Source organism: Motacilla alba, chromosome 11 (genome assembly GCF_015832195.1).
Source record: "Motacilla alba alba isolate MOTALB_02 chromosome 11, Motacilla_alba_V1.0_pri, whole genome shotgun sequence".
Lineage (NCBI taxonomy): Eukaryota > Metazoa > Chordata > Aves > Passeriformes > Motacillidae > Motacilla > Motacilla alba.
Genome location: NC_052026.1, coordinates 19,392,909 through 19,418,078, shown reverse-complemented (window position 1 = coordinate 19,418,078; position 25,170 = coordinate 19,392,909). Strand labels below are relative to the sequence as shown.

The window sequence follows — 25,170 nt, the reverse complement described above, 5'->3', positions numbered from 1 at the left end:
TTTTCCCTTCAGCGCCCGAGGGAAGCAGCACAGGATCTGTGTCCTTCTTTTTCCCTTCAACAAAACTGTTCCGACCAGAACTTCCCTTCCATCCACGCTGCCTCGCTAAGGGACAGCCTGGATTTCTCAGGACTCTCATCTTTCCCTTTGTTTTGTTTCCCAGGGATTTCTCCTTCCCCTGTCTTAACTCCTGGAGCTGGGGCACAATAATTTCCTGCAGGCGGCCGGAGCCGGGTGACCTTTATGAAACAACCCAGGGAGCACCTCCATTCCCAAACCTGCATTCCAAAATCCATTTCCTTGGAAGCAGAGGGGACCCTGGTGCCAGCCAGCCCCAGCTTTGCAAAGCCACGGCACTGAACGGGTGCAAAATTCCTGCAGGAGTCACCGGAGCCAGCGACGGGATCAGAGCACAGCAGCAACACTTTGGGGAAAGCCAATTTTTGTGTTTCCTGCATCCCTGCATGGCTTCAACAGCTCTTCCTCACCACGAGATCCAAGGAAAATCTGTCCTCCCCTGGTGGGAAACACCACTGTGCAGGGAAGTGCTGCAGGGCAGCTCCATCCGAGGCACCGTTCCTGCATCCCGGAGACCCTGGATGGCAAAACGTGACCCCAAAAAGCGACCCCAGAGCAATTCCAACCCCCACGAGCCTCTCCTGCCCTCCCGTTCCTCTTTTCCCGGCAGCATTCCCAACATCTCCCGAGCAAACCCAAGGGAATTGCATTACAGAGGAGCTGCGAGGGCGCGAGTGGAGCTGACACCACCATCTGCCAGCGCGTGAATCACGCTCACGTTATCAGCCAGCGGGAGAGAATTCCAGGATCCAGCCGGGAGCAGCTCGAGGCTGCGGGGTTGTTTGGACAGGAGAGAATTCCAGGATCCAGCCGGGAGCAGCTCGAGGCTGTGGGGTTGTTTGGACAGGAGAGAATTCCAGGATCCAGCCGGGAGCAGCTCGAGGCTGCGGGGTTGTTTGGACAGGAGAGAATTCCAGGATCCAGCCGGGAGCAGTTCGAGGCTGTGGGGTTGTTTGGACAGGACAGAATTCCAGGATCCAGCCGGGAGCAGCTCGAGGCTGCGGGGTTGTTTGGACAGGGCTCGGCACGATCCGCTCGGCCCCTCTCCCACTGCTGGTATCATTTCATTTCAAAGCGTTGTGGAAGAACAGAAATCAAGGAAAAAAAGGGGAAAAAAGGATTTTCTGGGGCTGGCCCAAGCTGGAGAACTGAAATCTTTCAGCACAAAATGTGTTTTTTCAAGATATTTGCTTTGCTTCCCATGGTGGGAAAGGGGTTTATTTATGGGATTATTATCCACTAAAGCAGGAGGAATTTGAGAATTCCTTAAGTGGCATCTCAGCCTGCTGGCTTTAGGAGCCTTCAGATTCAGCTGGATCCATGGAAAAGTCGCTTTTCCCTCCACACACCACCCCAAAAAGCCGCTCTCCTCCAAATCCACCCAAACTTTCCAGGGCTTCTCCTTGCTCCAGTGCTCGCCCACATCCACCCTGCTCCAGCAGATCCTCCCCACTTCCCTGCCAGCTTGGAGCAAGTTCACGGGAGCAATCCAGCCAAAACAAGCCATTTCTGGGATATTTTTGAAAGGTTTGGGTTGGAATTTTTGCTCCCTTTGGACAGATGGAGCAGCAGCTCTGCCGAGGGAGAACTCGCCGCTCCGAGCTGGGGCAGAACAGTTGATTCCCAATAAAAATGTGGTGATTTCCCAGTTTTACAGAGGAAATCAAAACGTAAATTGGTCAGAGGAGGTTTTCACTTACAAATCCCACCTAACCTGCGTTTTGTGGGGTGGGAGGAGAGGGTGCATTCCCTCACGTGAGCAGAGGACATTTCCCACACACGCAGTCTAAATAAGGCCAGGTTTAGACGGATTCTGGGAATCTGAGCCAATCTTGCATCCTCTGCTGCCTGGTTATTTCATTCCTGATAAATATCTCCCTCTCCCAAGCCCTCCTCCCTTACAAGAAGCCCTCTGCCATGAGGATCAGGTGGGACACAGGGACCTGAAGCAACTCCTTGATTTTACAGCCAAATCCCAGGGCACTGTCCCAATTTCTTTTACTTTTTCCAGATCTAAAGATGATTTCAGCCATTCAAAGCTGAGACGTTCATCCCACCCAAGCCTCTGGATGCCATTCCATTGGGATTGACACGGGCATTGACCAGCTGGAAAATCCCATTTTCCTCTTCCCCACATGGGCAAACCAGTCCCAGTCACCACCAGAAATACCCCCAGGGGAATATTTGGGATGAAGATTTGCCTCCCAGGACCAACGGATATTTTTTTTTTTCCCTGTGAGAGTGGGGAGGCACTGACAGAAGTTTTCCAGAGAAGCTGTGGCTGTCCCTGGAAGTGTCCAAGGTGAGGATGGACCGGGCTTGGAGCATCCTGGGATAGCAGAAGGTGTCCTGTCACTGTAGGACACGAAAGAACACAAACGTACATTGCTGTCCTCAAGGTGAAGAAAAAAGGGAATGTTCATTTTCTGACTCCCAACATTTATAGTTTTCCAAAGGTGACAGTGGCTTGGAGGGTGACAGTGCCACCTCTCCAATGACACTGGACAGACCAAGAGTCCATCAAATTTCTCCTCCTCCATGAAAGAAGGCAAAACAATGAGTTATTCACAAAAAAGTGTGTGAAAAAATTCATTACAAAAATGTAAACATCAAAAAAACTTTAAAAAATATTTAAAAAATCAAAGCAACGGCGTCCTGTGGAAAGTGGAATGGGATGAGCTTTCAGATCCCTTCCAATCCCAAACCATTCCATGGCTGCCCCACCTACGGGCTTCTCCACGCTGCCTCGGGAGCAGCGGGGAGGAAGAGCCAAACTCTTCCTCCACACACGGATGAAGAGCTCCAGAGGCAGAAGGACAGGTACCTCCCGGGAGCGCCTGTCGCCGTGGCTGCCTGCCAAGCCCTCCTCCTGCTGCCGCTGGGTTTTCCAGCAGCCCGCGGCTCCGCGTTTCCACGGGAGCATCTCCCGCCTCCACCACCATTGTTCCCGGTCCCACCTGCTCCCGATCCCCCCGTGCCCCCGGGCTTCGGGAACGAGCCCCGGCACGCGGGACGTTGTTTTTAGCAGCCTGACAGATGCCAAACCTGAGCGAGGCGCCTGATAAACCCAAGGTCAGGAAGGAATTTTAACTCCACTTAATTGCTGGGAGGCACCTGGGATCCGAAACACACCCAGGCAGCTCGGGAGGGAAAAGCTGCAGAGAAAACGAAGGGATTAACTCGATTTCTTGTTTGGGTTGGGGTTTTTTTTTAAATGGAAATCCCGCTTTCTGCCAAGTTTTCTTGGAGCAAAGGTTTCTGTCCTGCTGCCAGCCCTGCCAGCCTCAAGGAGGCAAAATTCCTGAGTCAGGTTTCGCCAGGCAAAGTGATGCTGCCTTCAAAATAATTCCACTGGGGAAAAAAGGGGCGGATTTTCTATTCTCTCCTCACTCTGACAATGTTTTCTTGGGCTTCCAGTTCCACCATTTTTAGTCCAAATGAACCTGGGAATCTCCAGGAATCTCTGGCAGCTGGGGATTTGAGTGAGTCAGTGAGTACCATGGGATTTGGGGTGCCACAGTTGCAGGATTTGGGGTGCCACTGCTCCAAGATTTGGAGTGCCACTATCCCAGGATTTGGGGTGCCACTGCTCCAGGATTTGGGGATGCTACTGTCCCAGGATTTGGGAGTGCCACTGCTCCAGGATTTGGGTGCCACTATCCCAGGATTTGGGGTGCCACTGCTCCAAGATTTGGAGTGCCACTGCTCCAGGATTTGGGTGCCACTATCCCAGGATTTGGGTGCCAGTGCTTCAAAATTTGGGTGCCACTGTCCCAGCTGGAGACCTGAATTCCTGCTGGGGGCTGCTTCCCATGCTCATCCCACTGCTCCATCCCTCTGCCCATCCTGGTCTGGATCCAGCCACTGGTGGGGAATCCTCCCTGGAGTTTTCCAGCCCGGCACCCATCACAGCAGTGGCCTCCAAGGCAAAGCTGCAATCGGGGATAAATCCCTTTCCCCGCTCTCAGCTGCTGGATGCAGGAATCTGGCCGGCGCATCCGAGCCCTCGTTCCTCGGCCGCCGCCTCTCGCGTTGCCCTCCCTTCCAAGAAAAATGGAAACAGGAGACAAAGGAACTTTCCTACGCCGCATCCAGGCCTGCCTGCTGCCAGATGAGCATCAGGAGGTTGTCTGAACGTGCAAATCCCGATTGCTCCCAAGGAAAACCAGCAAAAGCCAGAGCCCGAGCTCAGAGCGGGAGCTCCAGCTCAGCCTTTGGCAGGAGCCGCCGCCACGGCCAAGTGCACGGTTGGGATGGTGTCACCAAAAGGGGCTGAGGTGGGATTTTCCCCCCAGGAATATTTTTAGCAGCCCAGAATTCCCCCTCCTGCTTCTCCTAGTGCCGAGGTTTAGCCTGAGGGGCTCCTGGAGCTGCTGGGATGTGTCGGGCCAGGTGTTTGAGCTCACCAGGGCTTTGCCAGAAGGGAGAGGATTCCTGTGCTGGAATTCCCGGAGAAGCTGGGGCTGCCCCTGGATCCTTGGGAGTGTCCAAGGCCAGGCTGGATGGGGCTTGGAACAACCTGGAATAGTGGGAGGTGTCTCTGACATGGCAGGGGGTGGAATGAGATGAGCTTTGGGGTCCCTTCCAACCCAAACCATTCCATATGAGATGGGATTTCTGGATTTGGTTTGGAGGGATCCAGAACAAGCTGGATGAGATTGAAATTGTTTTTCTGTTGAAGACAAAATCATCTCCAAATGGAGAATCCAGACAACAGCAGGAACAATCCCCCTCAGGAATGTTTGGAAGTGCTGCAGGTCCTGTCCCCAAACTGGTGTTCCCGTTTTTCCATCACATCCCCATTGAACCCAAGGAGCTGGTACTGGAAAATTGATTCCTAATTCCAATTATTTATGGGTGTCTTGCGATGGCCCCGAGCTGGAGCCCCATCCCAACATCCCCACAGTGGATCTGAGCTAAGCTTTCTCTCCAGCCAACGAAAGAGAAATCAGTGAATCACAGGAAATTAAAAATTCATGGGATTTGTCGCCATCTCCACCCCACAACTTCCACTTTTAGCTCAGCAAAACCAGGCAGGGACCATTTCTTGATCAACCTTTTGAAATTCCGACCTTCTTGGGAGGAAATCCAGTAAAATCTGACCTTTCCTCAAGCACCCGTAAACCTTCTCAATTTTTTTTCATTCTGCTTTAAGATTCCCTGTTTTTATTGGGCCCCAAATGCTGAGTTATTCCTCATTTTTATTTTCCTGCCCTTTTTATTTCCCTCCCCTTTTCTTGCCACCGAATCCGGCGGGGAACATCCCGGAGGAGGGGGAATTTTCCACCCTTTCTGGTAGCAAATTCCTTAGGTTGCATTTGAGCCTTTTGTGGCTTCAAAGGAACAGCTTGAGCTCCGCAAGGCTCCGGATTGGCCAAGGAAACCTGAAACATCCCAAGATTCCTAAGGGCAGAAGAATTTTTAAAAGGTTACATCGTGGAAAAAGAAAATCTGGAAACCTTGCAGGAGCCAGGAGCTTCCTTGGATGCTCCAGCAGAAAAAGGGCAGAAGAGGGGGAGGGAACGTCAAAATTCCCCCCTGGAAGCGAATTCCACCCGACAGAAGGAAAAGCATTTGATGTCCTGCAAAGCCAAAGCGGTGAAGAGCTTTCCTGACCCTCTTCCCAGATCCATGTGGATAATTGTCCCTCTCTTTTCTGGCACAGCATTCCAAAGGCACCCTGGGCTGTCCCCAGGGACTTCCAAACCCCTTTCCATGGGAATATTTCCGTTTCCCGTTCACTTTCTCCAGGCCCTTTTAGCACAAATCCCTAAACTTTGGGATGAACCTGCAGAGGGAATATCCCAAATTCCCTCTGCTGGGGTTTGGGAGCCTTGAGGCCAGTCCTGAGTGTGGGGCTTTGGGCTGGGAGGAAAATCCAGAGATCCTTCCCTAATATTCAGTCTAAGAGGTGTTTTTGCCACTTGGCTGGGGAATGGAATAAAATAAAAAAGAAAAACAAATAAATAATAAAGTAAATAAAATAAAATATTTATTTAAAAGAATATTTATTTTTAAAATTTTATTTCAATAAAAATTGAAATAAAATTTTTAAAAATACATTTAAAAGAAAAATGGCATCAAAAGAAGAATGAAATAGAAAGCAAAACTAAAAAAAAGTAAAAATAAAAATTACTGAAAGAAAATGAAAAGGAATAAACAGAAATTATATAAAAGAAGAAAATAAAAAGACAAAAATAAAAGTTAAATGAAAAAGAATAAAAAGATGAAATAAAAAGTAAAATACAATTAAAATCAGGAGTAAGACAAAAAATCAAAATGAAAAATAAAATAGAAATAAAAGCATAAAGGAAATAAGTAAAATAAAAAGACAAAAATACAAATAAAATTAAAATTAATGAAATTGAAATTAAAATTAAAATAAGAGAAAATTTAGAAAAAACAGAAACAAATTAAATAACGATGAAATGAAATGAAATGAAATGAAATGAAATGAAATGAAATGAAATTCCCCCTTTCCAAACCCGCTGGAGCAGCCCCTGGGATTCCCAAGGAATCCTGCAGTTTAAGCTGAGCTCGGCTGGAGCTAAGCGGATCCTTGAGCTCCCTCCTAGCCTTAAATGCATCCATCCGTCCCGGGAATCCGGCTCTGCCCCATGGATGTGAGGAGCTGGGAAGCCCCAGGCTGTGGCAGGGTGGGCTCCAAGTGGGACAGGAGCAGGATCTGGGAATGAAGCCTTGAATCCACATCCTATCCAACCAAACAGCACTCCAGCAGACAAAATCCCAGCAAACACATGGAAATCCCAGCAAATTCCAAACCAGCCAAATCCCAGCAAACACATGGAAATCCCAGCAAATTCCAAACCAACCAAATCCCAGCAAACACATGGAAATCCCAGCAAATTCCAAACCAACCAAATCCCAGCGAACAGATGGAAAATCCTTTCCCACCCCTGTAAATACAGCACTCCAAACTGGAAAAAAGCTTTTGTTCCCCTTTTCCCAGAGCTGATGGAATCTAATCCTGATTTTCCCTCTATTTCCTGCCACGGCAGCCCAAAGCCACCAAAGCTGTCCCCAAAGCTGCCTGGGGATGTCAAATCCCATTATGAGGCTCCAAAAATGGGGGGAAAGTCCTGGAATCCATAATTCACCCTTTGGCAGCAGCCAAAATGAGCCATAAATGAGATTTAAACCAAATCTGCCCCAAAATCAACGAATTAATGGGTTTGAACTCTCTTATCAATCAAAATATCCACAGGTAGATGTTGTCCTGCTTTCCTGCTTTTTCCTGGAGCTGGGGATGGAACAGTGGGACAGGAACTGCTGCTGGAGCACCAGATGGATCCAGAGGCTTGGAGCCACCCCCGTGTGCCCGCCCAGAGGTGACAGCGTGGGAGGAGAGGCAGAAACCTCCCTCCAAAGATGTGGAGAGGCAGGAAAACGGCAGGAAAGCTCCAGAGGGAACTCCCTGGTTGCCAGGAATGCCGAGGTGTGGAAAAGCTCCCTGACTGAGACAAATGGGAAGCGAGGAACGAGAGGTCTCCGGCTGGTGCTTCCCGCAAATAAACAACCCCGGAGCCTGATGGCAAAGGCAGATATTCCCGGGAGCTCCCCACAGCCAGGGGTGCTCCACGAGCTCCAGCACCTCGTTCCTTAATTAGGGATTGCCATTGGATAATCAAGGAAAACACAACAATGCTGGAAGCGGGAATGGGATGGGGGGAAGGAGAGGGAGAGCCGGGATGCGGTGCTTGGGAAAAGCTCGTTAGTGCAGCTGCAATTAGCGCTGCTCTGGGGGGATTGGATGCCAGGACAGCTGGGAATTCCCTCCTTCCCTCCCGGCACTCACACAATTCCTTCAATCTGCAGTGTGGGAGCAGCCAGAACTCGTTCAGGGTTGCCCTTCTTCCTTGCTTTGGGCATCTCCAAGCCTGAGCTCCAGCTCTCCTGAGACCTGGGATGTCGGGAAGATGGGATGCCAGGATCTTAAAGGACTGGAGGTATTTTCTTTCTTGGCTTTGTTTCTCAATCTTATCCCAATAATCCATGAAAAACATTATTATCCTGCAAAAACCAGGAAAGCCCGGATGGTTTTGGGAGCCTACGTCCTGCCTGTGAACTCTGCTCACCGAGGGCATTTTATGTGTGCGTTTTATGACTGAAAACCTCCCGGATCTGTTTTTCCCGTTGCTGTTTTCCACGGATGAGCCTCTGGAAGCTGCGCAGCCAGAAACACCCGGCTCGCTCAGACAAAGCGTTTTTTAAAGCTGAATTCCGGCGCTGAAAGAACCAAGGAGCAGAGCTGGGGGCACGCCTGGATCCCATGCTGGGCCTGAGCAAGGATCCTCTGGAAGAGGAGGGGAAGGTTATGAGAGGGAAGAGTTCCCAGCCCTTGTTTTTGGGAACGAAGCCAAGGCGGCTCCTGGAGGGGAGCTCAGGTGCATCAGAGCGGGAGGAGGGGGGATATGGGATTGTTCAGAGGCCTTGGAATTGTGTTCAAAGACCTTTCACGATGCATTAAAGGAAAAGAAGCAGGAGAATGGATTTGGACGTTTATTATTTTGTCTAAATCTGTGTCTTGGCTTAGCTGGAATAAAGCACCGGGGTTTCTTTGGGATTGGTGGTGTTCTCCAAGGCAGAGCTGGCTCTGCGACAATCCATGCTGGGATCATCCTGTCTGGATTCCCTGCTCACTGCAGAGCACCTGAGCGAATCCCTTCATCCATCCCCGTGCACAGAGCCAGCTTTCCCATGGATCAGACGCTCCTGACAAAGCCCAGCTTGGTCCCACAAAGAGCAGAGCTCAGGGGACACGAGAACGCGGGACATGGGCATGAAGGACAAGGGACATCACAGAGAATTCGGGATATCATCGTCCCACAGAATTCGGGATATCATCATCACACAGAATTCGGGATATCATCGTCACACCTGGCACAACGCAAGCAGTCAAACTCTGATTTAAATCTGATCAACTGTGATTATGAGCTCATATTAAACTCTGATTAATTTTAACTCTGCTTTTTCTGGCAGTCCAGCCACAGCCACGAGGATTTAACGGCATTGGACTGGGGATTGCTGGAATGCTGGCACCGGGAATGACGGGGAGACAGGATGCACTGGGAGACAGATAAGAGATAAGGACCAGGATCCCGCCCAGCACTCGGCATCCTCACACAATAAAGAGCTTTATTCCACTGCTCCTGGGACTGGTGTGCACTAATTTAACCCAATTAAAGTGCTATTGCAACAGATTGAATTAATGACTCCGCTGAGGGCAAGGCAGATCTTATCCAGGGATTGGGAAACGTCATTTGCTGAAAAAAAACTGCACGGGATTGGGAATAACCTGCAGAGGGAGTGGCAGAGTCAAGGAGAAGCCCTGGTTTTGTCCAGGGTTGCAGCCCTGCAGGTTCCAGTGGGATGGAGGCACAGCAGGACCAGCATCACGCTGGGATTCCCATGGATTTTGCTCTCTCTGGGGGAAAATCTCTCTTTATTCCAGCTCCAGGGGAAGACTTCCAGCTGGACAAAAGGCTGCAAGGTGCGGGGTGCTTTCCCAACCCCCCTCTCCTGGGGAAGCTGCCCTGGTGTCTCCTGGCCCACGGGAAATGTCACCCCACAGCTCTGCTGGGGCTCTGCTTGGGACCTTTTCCATGCACTGCAATTCCCAGGCTGGAATGCTTGGTGCTCCCCTGGGAACGTTCACCCTCAGTGACCCGCCCCAGGTGAAGGGGTCCCTGCTCCATGCAGGACCAGACGAGCTTTGAAGCTCCCTCCCATCCCAAGCTTTCCATGATTCCATGACCTGATAATGCTGGAAATGCAGATAATTCTCTGGAATTCTTGGACACGGCCAGTGCCCAGCCCAGCCCCACAGAGTGTTGTCCCCAAGGGAAGGACACGAGTGCCCCATGGCCACACCTGAGCCGCAACAAAGCGGCCACTGAGGAATAAAATTCGGATTCCTTCCAGGCTCCCTGGTGGGTGCAGCCCAGCAGCACCTCCGGCGTGTTCCTCAGCCAGCCCAGCCCTGCAGGGCCAGAGGTGCCTCTCCTCAGCCCCATCCCAGCCACCGAGCCTTTCCCATGGTCCTGGAGTCAAGTCCCAGAGTGGGAATCACTGCAAAACCAACACAGCCTTGGAGAGCGTGGAACGATGCCAAAGAGAGGGATGGGAAAAACTCACAATTCCAAGCGCCAGAGAAGACAATGAGACATAACAAAGCTTTGTTTGGGAGGGGGTTTCTTCAGGGGAGAGGGGAGAAGGCTGGACAGGGCGCTGGGGGGAATTTTAGTCCCAATCCACATCCAATCCAGCACTCCAATAATTCAGTGGAAGCCAAAATTTTTTCATATCCAAACGACCACATTTTGGTGCAGAAAACTGCCTGTCCAAAGTCCTGGAGCAGCTCATTCCGAGTGCTGGGAGCTTCACTGGGATGGTGCTGGAGCAGCAAAATGAGACAGGGAAACACTCCTGCCTCATCCAGAGGGATTTCCCTTGGGAATTTTAAGGAGGCCCCAGTGAAGTCCTGTGCCCCTGCAGGGACCCCTGCACTGAGTCCTGTCCCTCCCCTGGGCACCCAGAGGCTGCTCAGACACATCCAGGAGAGCCTGGAATTGGCATCCTCTCCTGCCTCATGTCCTGGGGACTCCTGGTGCTCACCCAGATGCCACAGTCACCTGTTTTAGGACATTCCAGGCGCCTTTCCGTGGTTATTCTGGGATGATCAGCTCAGGTTTGGCATCTGCCTCAGCTGCCTGAGGTGAGGCAGGTGAATCCACGCTTCACCTGCCAAGGAGCTTCCACTGGGAGCGAAGAGAGGCTGAGCCAGAGAATTCCCCACTGTGACAGCAACAAAAAAAATCCCCTCTGGAGAGCATTGGCCTCGCCGTGAACTTGACAGGGAGAAAAAACATTCCAGGAGTTGGGAGCTGCTGCTCCCTCAGCTGTCACGGGTGGTGCCTGCGTGGTGGAGCTGACAGATGTCACCGGGCAGCAGCCACAGCCCTGGCACAGGGACCAACCCCTGCCCTGGCCCCAGCCGGGACGGCTTTGGAGGGAGCAGCTCCCAGCCCGGAGTGCCCTGGGATGGGAGGGCACAGCCAAAAAGCAGCAGGAATTCCGCAGGGGACAGCCACAAATGGTGCCTGGGGTGACCAAACCAGCAGGGCACGGGCACCCTGTACCCCAGCAGGATGTGCCAGCAGCAGGGTACCCAAGAGATTGTGCTGGCTCACAGGATTCATGGAAAGGCCACGGGCAGGGACACCTTCCACTGTCCCAGCCTGGGCTTGGGCACTGCCAGGGATCCAGGGGCAGCCCCAGCTGCTCTGGGCACCTGTGCCAGGGCCTGCCTGCCCTCACAGGGAGGAATTCCTTCCCAAAACCCCATCACCAGTGGGAAGCCATTCCCTTTTATCCTGATGTCTCCCTGAAAAGTTTCCCTGCACTGGAGAGCAGAATCTGAGCAGCTGGAGGAGCTGAACCCCATGGAAAAGGCAGATCCTACACCTCCCTCCCCACCAGCACAGCCACCCTCCCTCCCTGCATGTTCCCTGCTGCCATCCCAAAACTGCCATTCCAGGACTGCCATTCCAGGATTGCCATTCCAGGGCTGCCATCCCAGGGCTGCCATGCCAGGACTGTTATTCTAGGACTGCCATTCCAGATTGTTATTCCAGGGCTGCCATTCCAGGATTGTTACTCCAGGATTGCCATTCCAGGGCTGCCATCCCAGGATTGTTATTCCAGGATTGTTACTCCAGGATTGCCATTCCAGGACTGCCATTCCAGGGCTGCCATCCCAGGATTGTTACTCCAGGATTGCCATTCCAGGATTTCTATTCCAGGACTGACATTCCAGGATTGTTACTCCAGGATTGCCATTCCAGGGCTGCCATCCCAGGATTGTTATTCCAGGATTGTAACTCCAGGATTGCCATTCCAGGACTGCCATTCCAGGACTGTTATTCCAGGGCTGCCATCCCAGGATTGCCATTCCAGGACTGCCATTCCAGGGCTGCCATCCCAGGATTGCCACTCCAGGACTGCCATTCCAGGGCTGTCATCCCAGGATTGACATTCCAGATTGCCATTCCAGGATTGTTACTCCAGGATTTCTATTCCAGGATTGCCATTCCAGATTGCCATCCCAGGATTGCCATCCCAGGGCTGTGCTGTGGCTGCCAGCAGAACAGGGATCTGTTTTCCATGCACCTGATGCAGGAGGGCTTTGCCCTTTCCTTCCCTCCCCTCCTCAGAGCCAGCAGGACACGGCAGGGACAGCACAGGCACATTCCAGCAGGAAGAATTGGAGCCCAGCTGGAAAACACAGCTCAGAACCTCCAAAGGCTGAGCCCGTCCAGAGCCAGCTCTGGGATTTTTACCACGATCCAAAGCATTGCTTGGGAGGAGCTCTGGGCTGGGCTTTGGAGCTGCCGCTGGCACCTCCAGCCCCACCAGCTGGACCAGGTTTCCCTGATCCATGGGACATCCCTGCCCCAGAGCTGCGCCCTTGGGATGACCAATCATCACCCACAGGCTGCTCCATCCCCCAGGATCAAGGGCATTTCCCAAACCTCTTCCATCCTCCCTCTTTGTCCCGCTGAACTTTGTGCTTCCCCCATGGCAGGGGGAATTTCCTGCTTCCTGAGGCAGCAGTGAATACTTCAATATCCCAAATATCCCACATTTGGGGAATGTGTGCCTGGATTCTGGAAGAGCTGCCCCCATCACCACCTCATTCCCCCTGGTTTTCCCTCCATCCTCACCTTGGTGCATTTTAAATTCATTTTTGGCAACAAACTCCCAACATTTTTTTTGGCGCCAGCAAATACTTCTGTGTAGGAGAGAATTCCCAACTCATCAGGAGACAATTCCCAATCCAGCAGGATTTCATGGAGCTCAAGAACAAGTTCACTTTTCTTTGTCTTATTTTTTTAAATATAAATAGAAATCTTTCTCCCTGTTGCCTCTCTCCTTCTAATTCCTAATTGGACAAGGCAGGCTCTTTCCTATTTCTGATAGGGCTGTGCAAAATGATGAGATCCATTAAATTTCCAAACGGAAAAAAAAAAAGCCTCCAAGCCTTCTCTGCTGATTTCCAAACCCTCCCCCGAGCACATGTGCTCTGGGCAGGGTAATTCTGTTTGGGGTAATTCACTTGTGCTAATTTCCTGGAAGTCTTGCAGGATACATGACTCCATTTTTGGGTGTTTTTCCACATAAATTCAGGATTAATTTCCCTGAGAAATATTTAAAGGTAAAATATCTCCAGAGAGAGCAGAGGCTTGTTTTTTTTGTTGGTTTTTTTTTTTTGTTTGTTTTTATTTTGGTTTTTTTTTTTTGTCTTTTATTTTGGTTTTTTTTGGTTTGTTTTTTGTTTTGTTTTGTTTTGTTTTTGATTGCAGGAGCAACATGGCCTAGTGGAAGGTGGAATTGGAATAAATCAATTTTAACCAACTTCCAACCCAAACCATTCCATGATTCTGCAGATCAAATCCCAGGCTCATCCACTGCTGGGTTTTGGAGCTAACAGGGGGCTGTTATCCCAAAAAGCACCTCAAACAAAAGTCCCAACTTTCCCTGAAATCCCGAGCCCTTGGAATTGTAATTCCAGTTAATCTGGGTGACTTCATGCCCGCAAATTGCTCTGAAAGGAAAAATGAGGATTCTACAAATCACCCAAGAGCTGTGAGAAGGTTGAAGGGTGAATATCAGATATTCAGGATGGGTTCCTTAGGGATATTTAGGATAAATGCTCCAAAAGGGGAACATTTTAGCAGGAGGCAGCTCTGGAGTGCCCAGGGAAGGAACAGCTCAGACAGAGCTGCAGAGCAGGAGAAGGAAAATTCAGCCCCCTACATCCAAAGGGAATCTGTGCCCTGGGAGGGGAGATCCCTAATTCCAGCCAGGAGAGATCCCTAATTCCAGCCAGGAGAGATCCCTAATTCCAGTCAGGAGAGACCCCTAATTCCAGTCAGGGGAGATCCCTAATTCCAACCACAGGAGATCCCTAATTCCAGTCAGGAGAGATCCCTAATTCCAGCAGGAAACATCCCTAATTCCAGTCAGGGGAGATCTCTAATTCCAACCAGGAGAGATCCCTAAGTCCAACCACAGGAGATCCCTAAGTTTAGCAGGAAAGATCCCTAATTCCAGCCAGGAGAGATCCCTAATTCCAGCCAGGGGAGATCCCTAATTCCAGCCAGGGGAGATCCCTAATTCCTGTCCCCACAGCTGGAGCTCAGCAGTCTCCTGCAGAAGGAGCAGGGATTGGGATGGAGCCTGGAGAGCAGCAGAGCAGCTCCTCACACTTTCCCATCCCTCTGCTTTTCCAGGATTGATTCTTTCCCTCAGTATAACCCCACCAGGGAGATCTCTCCCCTTTGGGATTTTTGGGATGAGCTGCTGCCCCACAAATCCCAGCTGGCCCCGAGCTCTGCTGGAGTTGGCTTTCACCTCCAGGTGGAGCAGGGCTGCTGTGGCAGGGCTCAGTCCTGCTGTCCCTCCCTGAATTCAGCCTCCACTGGATCCCGCACTGGGAAAATCCCACCCCTGGATCCCGAATGTCACCTCTGGAGCCATCGTTTGTCGGGACAGACGGACAGAGTACACGAGGTCCTTGAACCTTGGTGCCCACACCCATCCTGGGAGGTTCTGCAAGGGACTGGATTGTGGGATATCCCGATGCCATGAGGGGATGAAGGTTTGGAGCATCTTTCCCATGGCAGGAGAAGATTTGGAGCTTTCCAGGAGAAAGCCTCCCAGTCCAGCGTGGATTTTCGCGCTCTGAGAGGCAGAATTTGGAAGCTGCTCGCAAGCCAGGAAGGGAAAATTGCAATCCAGGGAGGAGGGGAGGAAAACCTGGATCCAAAGCCACCCTCCTCACTTACAGGAAGGCAACTGGGAGGACGCAGTGTGGAAATGAACTTCCCAAAATAACGGGAATTTAACGCTAAGCAAAACACCCGGCCGCAGACGGACTTAATCACTCCGAAGTGAGGGAAGGTCATTAAACAAACAGCACAATCCAAAGTGTTGATTTTGGGGATATATCCAGCTATCAGCTCTTCAGGAGAGCAAATAAACCTCGGGAATTTCACGGCACAAAGGTCCCTGGAGCGCTGAGACAAAGGGAAAAACCCAAACCCGAGCCTTTGCTGACACACCAGGTCCATAAAGGCTCTTTCACCGGGATGGAGGCAGGGCTGGGAAGGGAATGGGGATTTCCAACGGCACTTTATGGGCATTTTTCTTCCCTGATTCCTTATTTTTCTGCACCATAATCCCAATTCCACCATAAAAAATGTTGATGTGGATTGTGGTTGGTGGAACCGTCCTTAGCCAAGAGCAGCTCCTGGGCTGCTGCTTCCCTAAAATTGAGATTCCCGGTGGCTCAGCCACTCCAGCGACCTCCTCAACCTTTTCCCTGTGGTAAAACCTGGGATATAACTTTTTATCCTCCTCCTCCTGTTTTCCTTCCTCTCCAGCTCTGTTTTCAGAACAGATGATCCAGGGATCAGGGCTCGCTAAGGAGTTTCCCATTCCTTTTGCTGGCACAAGGAAATCTGTGCAAAAAGGGCACAAAAAGTCCAGCTTTTCCATAAATCCAGTACCCTGGAAGTCTCTAAGTGGCATGGTGGGATCCTTACACTGGGCTTGATGGGAGTTCTGCACGTGGAAATTGTTCCTGAAACTTGTGGGACCATAAAATGGGAATTCACCAAGTGCTTTTGACCTTGCATCCCTCCCCAGTCTCCTGGATGGGGAATTTCACTGGTTTTATAGGAATAAAGCCGGGTAAAACCTTTGGAATGATCTTTTCTGTCACACCTACGTTTTGCAAAGCAGGAGAGGGATTTTCCTGGAGCAGCAAAGATCCTTTACAGGGATTTAGGAGCGGGAGTGACACAAAATTGCTGTGGAGCCTCTGGAGAGAGGATTTTCATGGAACAACCACTTGGAATAAATCACCCTCTTGGAATCACAGCTCTACACCACAGAGATGCCCAGATGCCAATGCACACACTCAGCAGAAGTAGAGAAATCAAAACCAGACCTAGAAATCCTGGGAAAAATCCCCCCAAGAACCAACGGGGATGTGAATCCGCCTCTGGAGCCGCTTTTGGAAGGATTCCTCGGAGCTCCCCATGCCAGCAAAAGCTCTGCTGGGCCCTCCCGATTTTCCTGAGTCACCAGACGGTCAAGCAAACATCAGGCACAGGACTCCTGTCCAACTCCAGAGCAGATCCCCTTCAAGGCGTTTGCTCCATGCAGGAATCAACCCCGGCATGGACGAATTCCCGCTCCCCAAACAACCCCGATGATTAGCGTTGATTAATGGGGCTGTTAGAGGCTCATTCATCACCAGTAACTCACAACATCTTTTTCCACACGGGTTCCAACTCCCGAGGAGCTGGAAAGGGAAACGGTTCTTTTTCATGGCCTTTGTTGCCTGTTCCCAAACACATCCCGGGATTGGGGTTTTTCAGGGCTGCCCACAAGACCTGCCCAGCTCCAAAACCTCTGCACAGCACAGGATTTTTCATTAATCGCCATCTCTCTCCCATGTTTTCTTATAATCATGGAATCATTTTAATTGGAACAGCCCTCTAAGATTGAGTCCAACCCATCATTCCCTCAGTGTTCCAAGGCCACCACTGACCGTGTCCCCAAGTGCCACATCCACACGCTTCTCAAATCCCTTCAGGGATGGGGATTCTACCACTGCCAGGGTTGGACAACCCTTTCCAGGCAGAGATTGTCCCTGAAATCCAACCTAAACCTCCCCTGGCACGCCTTGAGGAGGAGCGCCCCTTACCTGGAGGTTGCTCAGTGTTGCTCAGCTTCTAAAATGATTTTGTTTCCCCCCCAGGTTTAATTTTCCTGCAGGAAAGAACTGCCATAAAATCCTGGATTTGGAAACCAGGCAGTCTGGGATGCTGGGTTGGGAATGATACAGCACAAGGAAAAATTAGGTCAGATTTTGGGCTGCAAACACATCCTTCCACCCAAAACCACAGAGAGTGTCCCACGCACGGGACCTGGAGCTTGGCTCTTTCCCAGAACACCCAGGAAAACCAGGAAACAGAGTCACACATCCACCCTCAATGGCCAAGATTCCACCTGAGATATTCCCTGCTTCCCAAATGTGGGATTTTAGTGCTGAAATCCACGGGTTCCTACAGAGGAATTGTTTGGGAAGGCGCAGGATAATTTGGGCTCACCCTATAAAAGGCACCACATCCTAAGAACACACAACCCTACAGATCCATTGGGAAAGGATGGCTCAATCCTCACGGGTGCAGGGATCAGGGAGCAGCCAGCGGGGCTGGCAGCAACCCAGACCTCACAAGCAAAGTCCATAACATGGAAAACTTTCTCCACTGTGTTATTTGATTCACCAATCCAGAAATAGCAAGATGTTCCTTACCTTCCTCAGCTGGATCCACGTTCCAGTGGGGATCAGAGCTGTCTAGGCCTCAGTGTTAATCCAGGCTCCTGCTCCAGTCCCAGCCCCTCATCTGCCCCTGGACACCTTTGGGATAAATTAAAAAAAAAACATTAAGCCATTTATTTTTTTTTAGCAAACAGGAAGATCTGTGTTGCTGCTCCTCTGTTTCCCCACTTTTCTCTCTGTCCAGGGATATCAGCAATGGGACAGCAACAAGGCAAAGCACCTGAGGAACGTGAGGAGAAACGGCTGCAAGGCAGAGCAAAAATCCCTTGTGACAGTGGAACTGATCCCTGTCCTCCAGGAATGGGGCTGGGAAGGCTTTCGCAGGGAGTCACACACCTGGGATGATGCTGTGGATGGAATTAGGGCTCCTCAGAGCCCCCCACATTCCAGTTCTTTCCCCAAACGTTTCCCATCGTTCCAGGTGCCAGCCAGGCCCGTGGGAGGAGAGGTTCCTCCTCATTGGGGCGACCTAAGGGGTGGAGACCCAAATGGTCCCACTCCAAACCATCTTCCCTGTGCTACACGTGGGCATTTCCCAGAGACCAGGCCACACTGAACCTCAGGAAATGCAGGAATTTACACTAATTCCTCCTCTCCCTCCGTTCCTCTCCAAACCCAAGTGGTGGAGGCCAAGTTTGAGGCACGGGCTGGGTGTCCCCTGTCCCCATGGATGTCCCTGTTCCCAGCTCCCGGCGCAGCCAGCCATGGATCAGCTTTCCATGGAGCTGCCATCGTTCCTCTGACAGCTCCGGGGCCGTTTCCAGCCCGCTGGACTCGCCTCCTGTCACTGCAGATCGGAAAAAATCTCCAGTCATCCAAAAGTGGACTCCAGCAGGCCCTCCAGGTAATTCCTCAACCTTGAGACAGGCCTGGAGAGCGATCATTCCCTCCTTAATCCGCTAAAAAACATCCATGGGAATGGCAGGTTGGCTTCCCCCACACGTCTGCCCCTTGCCCTGGAGCCTCATCACTCCCTGCTGGGGGCTGGACAGGCTGGAATCCCGGCTTCTCCGGGAGTTTTTTTCCAGGTCAGAGAGCCCATGAAGAGTAACTGGATGGAAGGAATGGCACATGCCATTCCCATGATGGGATGTGGCCAGAAGGGCTTTTCCCAGCTGATGCTGTCCTTGGGCCACCTGGAATATTCCTGCACCACCTGGAATATTCCTGCTGCCCCATCCCGGAAATGCAGCGGCTCATCCCAGCACTGGGAGCCTCTGGAAATGAACCCAGCTGGTGGATCTCCCCTCCTTTTCCCACCAACCCACATTTATGTGTTAACAGCAACAATTGTGCAACCAGGATAGTGAAAATTGTCCCTTCCTATAGCAGGGGGTGGGATGGGATGAGATTTGAGGTCCTTTCCATCCCAAACCATTCCAGGATTCTCCAATAATTCATTTATGAATTTTACAAATACATTCAGTGGGTTTACATCTGTATTTTACATGAGGCATCAGCCAGGGAGGGAGAAGTGATCAAACCACCTAATGGATCAGGGAATTATAATTCCTAGAGTTAGGATCATCACAATGGAGAAATTTTTGCACACAGAGGCTGGAAACTGAACTGTAAGAGGGTTTTTTAATTCCCCCTTTCTAATGATCAGTTCACATAACTTATAGGAAGGAAGCACCTCCTAAAAAAATGGATACAGGAGTGGGTTTAGGGACTGTGGTGCTGAAAACATGGATCACGGGATGCAAGGAAAGGGAAACTGGGCACCATTCCCCTCAGGAATCTCCTTAGCTCTGCAGAAGAGTCTCTGGAACAAGAGCAAGTGTTCCTGGAATTGTCCCTTTTCCCATTAAAATTCACAGAGGAGGATCAAGGGTTAAGGGATTCAGGTTTCTCCTCCCAAAGCTTTTTTGTTGATCACCCCCCACTGGGTCCCCAACTTTAACTGTGCAGGATATTTCTCCTGCTTTTCCTCCATCCCTTAAGGATTTTCCTCTTCATTCCCATTAATATCCTGCCCGATCCTCCAGGACTGCATCCTCCAGGACTGGATCCATCCTTTGGTAGGACTAAACCCACACAAAGGATCCTGCCCAGTTTGCACCCAATCCCAAAGGAAAAAAGTAGGTCCTACAAAAATGCAGGAGGAGAGCAAGCATGACTCCAGCCAGGCTGGAAACACTGATGGCAATAATTGCCTGGAGCCTCCCAAAAAGCACTGGCCACGGATTTTCCAAAAGCTGAAAGACCTATACTTGTGAGCAACCACCAGACCCCATCAGCTCCTCCTGACCAAATACTCCACAGTGACATCATTCCACGCTGGCATCACCCTGAGAGAAAAACCACAGCATTCCTGGAGCCCCGGCAGAAACCCGACACATGGAATGCCTAATCCTAGAGTGGACTTTATCCCTGTTTTCCTATGAGTCATTTTCCATCCCACTGTCTGCCCAAAAATGCTTTTTTGTTGTTTGTTTATTGAAGGTTCTCTCAATGGCTTCATTGATGACCAAAGAAAGGAGGGAAGGAGGCAGGGACTGGGCATCCCGGGGACCTGCCACTGAGTCTGGCCTAACTAAACCCGTCTGACCAGACCTGCTGCCAAAATCTGGGACAGCACTGGAGCAGCAGGATGCAGACCAGGCTTTGTGCTCTAAACCAGAGTCATGTCGCAAATAATAACAAGAAGGGGAGAGACATTCCTTGGTTTTCCATGAGTGACACGGGATGGAGGGATGGGGCTGCTTTGGTTGACTGTCAAAGCTCCATTTTTTGGCACAAAAGGAAAGGCCCCCAGGGCTGTCTGATGGGAACTGGAAGAAAGCCACGGATCAACCCAAAAAAGTGAAACTGGCTGGTCCAAATGCATAATCCAAAGAAAATGCTGGATCCAGGCCTTGCCTATGCAAGAGTCTGCACGGAACTCAGCATCAGCCCCGTGGGTGCAAGGCAAAAGGAGGGTAAAGCACCCAATTATTTAATAAATACCATTAATTGTTCAATTTGATCAATCTCCATCATCTCAGCAACTCAAGGACCCCTGGCAGATCCCAGTGGTGACCATGCCATGAAGGAGCGTGGTCCTTCAACATCCTTCCAACGTTGTCCTGGCATGGGGTGGGACTCGCAGTGCTCCATTAACACCAAAAATCACGGATCTAAAACAACAACATCCTCAACTCCCCTGCTTCAGAGAGAGGCTCTGCCTTCCCCAGCCTCAGCCAAACACAGGGAATGGACTCCAGGCCGTGCATTTCCATCCACACTCCCATAAATCCGTGGCAGGAGCAGGACAGCCACGCTGCCTCCCGACCTCTCCGTGGCGCTGACAGGAGGTTCCCAGAGCAAATGTTCCACGTTTGTCTTCGATTTGTTCCTTGACAAGAGGAGCAAAGGTCAAACCTGGGCTCCCCCAGGAGGGCCCATTTGCTGTCCAGATGTGATGAACGTGAAGGACTTTTCTGGGAATGGACAAACAGCTGCTCTGCAGCCCCAGCCCCATTCCCACCTTCCCTCTGTTGGGAATGTGTCTGTTCCCTTGGGCTTGTGCATCAGGGATTCTGGGACCAGCAGGGCAGAGTGCAGGGAGGTGTCTTATTCCGGCAGCACCTGGTCTCCATTGAATTGTGGAACCATGGAATGGTTTGGGTAGACAAGATCATCTTGTTCCAACTCTGATCCATGGGCAGGAACACCTTCCACTTGCCCAGGGTGCTTCAAGCTCCATCCAGCCTGGCCTTGGGCACTTTCAGGGATCCAGGGGCAGCCACAGCTTTCCTGGGCACCCTGTGCCAGGGCCTGTCCACCCTCCAGGGAAGGATTCCTTCCCAATATCCAATCTAAAATGACTCTTGTTCACTTTACATGCCCAAGGAAGCTCATCCTGGAGCTTGAGCACCTTCACAAATCCCTTGTTCCCTGGGAGAAGGAGCAAACCCCACCTCCTGTGAAGACAAGGAGAGGCAGAACCCTCTGAGCCTCCATCCTGCCCTCAGCCAGATCCCACGGCGGGGAAGACGCCCGTGGCAGCTCCATCCAGACCCCACAACTGCCCCTGCAGCAAGCACTGGGCAGAATCTCAAACTGGGGGGGAAACCCCAACAGGGCCAGGGCCCAGAGTCAAGGAGAGCCTGATCCAATGGTCCTGGAAGCTGCAACAACTCCCAGTGGTGCTGCTTTGTCTTCTTGGGTAATTGCTTTCAGGCTGTCAAGAACTGCACGTCCTGCACAGAGCCAAGCCTAGGTCTGGTCCAATCCTGACTTATCCCAGAGCAAAAAACGTCCTGATTGTCACTCCAGCCAGGAATGCACGTGGGGCTGAGCAGTGCAATCAACCTCGGTGCTCACCTGCCGCCTCCTCTTGATCCTGCCCAGATCAAGTTCCTGAACCTGTTTCTTTTTCTGAGGTTGAACACCAGGTAAGAACAAAGATCTCTCCTCAGCTGGAGATTTTTTATCCGCTCCCAACGCTGAAATTATTGTGATGTGAAAATGATTACCCCAACGCAGGGAAAGTTTACTCCCCAGGACAGTCTGAGACATGCAAATATATCCATGATCTTTGCCATTTGCAGCACAGTGGAAAATTGCTAAGAAAAGTTCCCATTGTGTCGGGAATGCCACTCCAACCTCCTGGAATTTCTCTCTCTCTGGCAGCTAAAAATGGCTTCAAACTCCCCAAAATGCTCGAGGTTGAACAGTGATGCTGGAGCTCCATGAGGAAAGGGCTGAAGATGTCGAATGCACAGCTCACTGCTCCCTCCCAGGCTCAGGGGATGCAGTGCTCCCAATCCATGCTCCAAGACTGATGGACACTCCAAGGGTGGAGATCCTGAAGTGCAGAATGCTGTAGGAATCCCCTCCAGACCCCAGAAAATCCCACCCCAAAGCCTCGGCATCAAGCTATGGATCGGGGACATCCCTCATCCCTGACAATCCTTCCCACCACCACGGAAGGTGGCAAAAGACCTTTCCCAATCCTCATGGCTTTGAAGGCACCCCTTTGGACACTGCTCTCCCTCCGCCTCCCTCTAACAGGAACACACACTTGTCCAGCATCCACGTGTTGATCCCAGCCCCAGGAATGGAAGCCCAGACACAAGAATGGAAAACTGGGACAACATTCCCACAGCTGGATGGCCAGAGTGGGGCTCCTGGGTGCATTTTTGGCATGGGGACAAGTGACCTGATTGCTTTACAACCCACGAGAGCTCCCAGCAGTCTGCTCCTTAAATGGGGTCACGGCTCCTGGAATACCAGAGGAGAGATGGAAAACCCAACTCCAGGCTCCCTGCTTTGAGGGCTGTGAGTCTTCCTGAGACTTTCCTGCCTTAATTCCTTCTTCCCATGGCTTTTAGGCTCCAGGAATGAGGCAGCAGGACAGGGGTCAGGCAAGAGAAGAGGGAAGTGCAGCTCTCCTTGGATGGACACTTGTCTCTCCCACTTTTTCCAACCACATCCCTCCTCCTGCCAACTTCTTGTGCCTCAGACCATCCCTGTTTTGCCTCAGCCTCTCATGCAGCCCTTCCTCAGGAGGAAAGTGCAGGATTCAAGTGTGACACACACACGAGATGCAAAACCCAACCTCGGATCTTGGCAGGGAAAATGCCCATTCCAGGGCAAACGGGGCACCTGGGAGATTTCAGGTGGAACCACTGGATTCAGTGTTTCCCAGAGGCAGCCAGAGGGTTTAATTTCTGTGCATTTCTGTTAATTATCTCATTATTTCCAAGACCATGTGCTCCCTATTCCGATAGCAAAGGGACATCTGAGGTTGGTTAAACTGTTTGTAATGGGGCCATCTCATCTCCAGCTTCTTGGAATTTCCTGGTTGGCACCTGCCCAAATCAACACATTTTCCACGTACAACAAGAGTCCCTCCAAGGAGCTGCCCTAAACAATTCCCTCGCTCAGCAATTTCGAATGCACTGGCTTTAGGGACTCCATAAATTGTAGGGAAAAAAGTCCCAAAACTCAAAAACAACAACAAAATGTGGAACCTCTTTGACCCCTGCAGTTATCTGATGAGTGCAGGCAACAAAAATAATTTGGAGACTGGGGAGATTTCCAATGAAGAGGAATTTTTGGGTTTTTTCCTCAACTTGTGGCTGACAAAAGCCACGGAAGAAGCCCCATGGAGCAGCAGCATCCCTTGCTGGATGCTGGTTTAGGAAGCAGCAGTCTGAAATCTCTTATCACATCTGGAGTAGAGGGAATTGTTGGGATAATTCCCAGGTATCCGCTGAGATATCAATGCAGATCACCCCCTCCTTCCAGCCATGACAGCAGCTAAAAGCCATGGAAAGATTATCCTGGATCAGCCTGTCTCCATCCTTCCCAGAAAACACCTCCACCATCACGACCCATACCACAGCACCCCAGGATGGGCCAGTTTGGAAAGGACCACGCCGGGTCATCTGGTCCAAGCTCTCTGCTCCAGCTGGGACACCCCAGAGCACTGGGCTGTGTCCAGAGAGCTCTGGGATATCTCCAGAGAGGGAGACTCCACCACAAACCCAACAGCTGGGACCACCACAAGCTGCAGCTTGTGGCCACCTCTGGATCCCTGTGGAAGAGCTGGACATGGAGCTTTCCTGGCATTTTGGACTTCTCTGAGGTTCACGGGTGGCCCAGAATGTGACACAGCACTGAGCTGTTAGCAAAGCCCAGGGATTTGGGCTACAGTTCCTGGCTGGAAGTGCTGGATGTGACTCTTCTCCTCGGAGCTGAGCTGGCAGATCAGCACTGCTGGGGAAAAGCTGGAGGGGAAGGGAAGGAAATCCAAGCATTTCCCAGGTCACCTGTTTTCCTTATGCCAGCACTGCCAGTTTCCTACAGAAAACCCAGCCTGCGGATTGAACCGGGGTTAAATGGGATTCCTCTCCACTCCTCCCTTCATTCCCACACTCCTCTGCAGCCCTGGAGTTGCCATTCCTGAAAATTTCACACCTAATTATTCATTATCCCTAACGAGCCCTCACCAGGCATCCACGGCTCTGTCTGGAGCTGGTTTGAATCGGGCAGAGTTGTGCAATCTCTGGCACCAGCCCTGCTCCACCTCTACTTGAATCCCAAAAAATGAGCCTGGAGGACTTTCTCTGGTCTGTCCACTCCGTCAGGGCAGAGGGAGAGAGGGATTTGTCTGGGATAATGTTCCAGGCTGAGGTCTGACCAGCACGGTGGCCTCATTAACAGCAGGGCCCAGAGAATCCCATCCTCCAGTGCCGGGATTCCTCTGGGCTGAACAGGCACAGCACAAACCAAGGAGAGGTTTGATGGGAAGGAAAAGCCCACCTCTGCTCCCACGTGCTCTGCTGGTGCAGCTTTCCACCCGAAAGGTCCCAACAACTCTTCTGGGATGGAGCAACCAGAGATAATCAACACCTCCCTGATTCCCAGCGCACTGGTCCCCACTGGGATCCATCCAGTCCGTGGCAGCCACCTGGCAATCCGTTCATCCTAACTAAAATCAGCACCTGGAAATCTGTCCCGAATTCCCCTTCAGGACTCAGACCCGTCTTCCAGTTTGTTTTCCAGCTCCTCTTTTACTGAGGAGCAGTAGTGTACTGCTTCCCAGTAGTAGAAGCTTCCCAGAAGCTGGAGCTTCCCAGCTTCAGTGTACTTATTTTTCCACTTCTCCCAGAAGCCCAGAATTCCTCCTCCAAGGGTTTGCCATGCAGGGTACCTTGTAGAGAATT

The 25,170-nt window shown here is 51.2% G+C and overlaps 1 protein-coding gene across 3 annotated transcripts in view; it reads right to left on the bottom strand.

The window, feature by feature from the left end:
- The window catches only part of ZNF469 (zinc finger protein 469), a 194,073-nt gene that overhangs the window by 68,719 nt on the left and 100,184 nt on the right, over window positions 1-25,170 (bottom strand). For all 3 annotated transcript variants that reach the window (XM_038147748.1, XM_038147749.1, XM_038147750.1), the window contains one exon: window positions 17,486-17,590. The gene's annotated coding sequence lies outside the window, so the exon portion shown is untranslated. The remainder of the gene's footprint in view (window positions 1-17,485; window positions 17,591-25,170) is intronic.